The sequence below is a fragment of the Oncorhynchus gorbuscha genome, unplaced genomic scaffold (genome assembly GCF_021184085.1).
Source record: "Oncorhynchus gorbuscha isolate QuinsamMale2020 ecotype Even-year unplaced genomic scaffold, OgorEven_v1.0 Un_scaffold_1317, whole genome shotgun sequence".
Lineage (NCBI taxonomy): Eukaryota > Metazoa > Chordata > Actinopteri > Salmoniformes > Salmonidae > Oncorhynchus > Oncorhynchus gorbuscha.
In genome coordinates, this window is record NW_025744616.1 from 140,001 (window position 1) to 142,500 (window position 2,500).

The window sequence follows — 2,500 nt, forward strand, 5'->3', positions numbered from 1 at the left end:
CAAAGGAGAGAGAGAGATCAGAGAGAGAGGTACAGGGGAGAGAAACATTAAGAGACAGAAAGACATGGGAGATAGGGACAAAGGGACAAAGGGAGAGCACGAGAGAGAGGTACAGGGAGAGAAACATTAAGAGACAGAAAGACATGTGAGATCTCTAGGGTCATTTCTCTTTCTCCCCTTACCCATCTGGAGAGAGAGATGCTGTCACAGTCACAGCCCTTTCAAGCTTAAATCCTTATCATTTATCGCCCTCCAGGTTCCCTGGGAGAGTTCATCAATGAGCTTGATGCCTTGAGAAGCTCCTTTCCTGAGGACGGCTCACCTCTCACAGTTCTGGGAGACTTTAACCTCCCCACGTCTACCTTGACTCTTTCCTCTCTGCCTCCAGAAAGACTTTCCACTCCTCTCCTCTTTTGACCTCACCCTCTCACCTTCCCCCCTACTCACAAGGCAGGCAATACGAGACCTCATCTTTAGAGATGCTGTTCTTCCACTAACCTCATTGCAACTCCCCTCCAAGAGAGAGACCACTGCCTTGTATCCATTAAGCTCCTCATCCAACACCTCCCACACGGATGGAGCGAGAACCTTTTCGCTCTCTCTCCCCCGCTAGGTACAGGGGATCTCTTCCTCCGCTCAAACCTTCTCCCACCTAGATTCTGCCTCCTCAACAGAAAGACATGGAGATCCAGGGGCAAAGGGAGAGAGAGAGAGAGGTCCTCCCTCCCGCTCCGTGGCTCGATGACTCATTGCGAGCTCACAGAACAGGGAGGGAGCCGAGCGGAAATGGAGGAAAACTCCCCTCCCTGCGGACCTGGCATCCTTTCATCCCTAAGAGACATTTTCCTCCTCTGTCTCTGGGACAAAGCCACTTTCTACCACGCTAAATTCCAAGCTTCTGCCTCTAAGAGGAAGGGGAGAGAAACATTCCTCCCTCCAGAAAGACATGGGAGATAGGGACAAAGGAGAGAGTCAACCATTTTGAAAAGAAGGTCAGGGGAGATCCGATCCTTTTGAGTCAAACGACACCGCTGGTTCTGCTCACACTGCCCTACCCTATGCTCTGACCTCTTTCTCCCCTCTCTCTCCAGATGAAAACATTAAGAGACAGAAAGACATGGGAGATAGGGACAAAGGGAGAGGAGCCCAACAACCTGCCCGAGAGATCCCCTCCTCTCTTCTCCAGACCATTTCCGGAGACCTTCAGGGGAGAGAAACATTACCTCACCTCGAGATCATCAACTCATCCCTGACCGTTGGCTACGTCCCTTCCGTCTTCAGGGACAAAGGGAGAGAGAGAGAGAGTTGCACCCTTCTGAAAAACCTACAGGGGAGAGTCAACAATTACAGACCAGTAAAAACTCTTGAACGTAGGGACAAAGGGATCATTCTCTGAATGACCTTCTTGATCCAAATCAGTCAGGTTTCAAGACTAGTCATTCAACTGAGACTGCTCTCCTCTGTATCACGGAGGCGCTCCGACTGAAAGACTACAGGGGAGAGAAACATCCTCTGAGACAGAAAGACATGGGAGATACTGTGAACAAATCCTCCTCTCCACCCTCTCCGAGTTGGGCATCTCCCGGAGAGGCCCACGGGATTGCGTCCTAGACAGGAGATCCTACCAGGTGGCGTGGAGAGAATCTGTCTCCTCACCACGCGCTCTCACCACTGGTGTCCCCCAGGGAGAGGGACAAAGAGACACCAAGTCACTTGGCTCTGTCATAACCTCACATGGTCTCTCTTATCATTGCTATGCAGAGACACACAATTAATCTTCTCCATTAAGAGACAGAAAGACATGGGAGATGACCAGGTGGAGAGCATCTCTGCATGTCTGGCAGACATATCAGTGTGGATGACGGATCACCACATTAAGAGAACAGAAAGACGGAGCTGCTCTTCCTAGGGGAAGGACTGAGCTCCATGATCTCGCCATCACGGTTGACAACTCCACTGTGTCCTCCTCCCAGAGGCCAAGAAACATTAAAGTGATCCTGGACAACACATGTCGTCTCAACTAACATCAAGGGGAGAGAGTTCCTGAGGTTCATGACAACATCCGCAGAGTAGACCCTGCCTCAACAGGAAGAGACAGTCCTAATCCAGGCATTGTCATCTCCCGTCTGGATTAGAGACAACTGTTGGGGGCTCCCTGCCTGAAACATTAAACCCTTCAAGATCCAGAAGCCGCAGCCCGTCTGGTGTTCAACCTTCCCAATAGGGACAAACCCCGGGGAGCTTCTCTCCACTGGCTTCCAGTTGAAGAGAGAGAGAGCTACAAGACCATGGTGTACACGGAGCTGTGAGGGGAACGGCACAGTACCTCCAGGCTCTGATCAGAGATAGGGACACCCAAACAAGGGCAGGGAGGCTCATCCACCTTAAGAGACAGAAAGACATCCCTACCACTGAGGAAGACAGCTCCCGCTCAGCCCAGTCAAAAGTTCGCTGCCCTGGAGGAACAGGGAACAAACTCCCTCAGAGACGCCAGGACAGC

The 2,500-nt window shown here is 51.6% G+C and overlaps 1 pseudogene; it reads right to left on the minus strand.

Annotated features, from left to right (window-relative positions):
* LOC124016969 overlaps positions 1-2,500 on the minus strand; it is a 100,177-nt pseudogene that overhangs the window by 77,761 nt on the left and 19,916 nt on the right.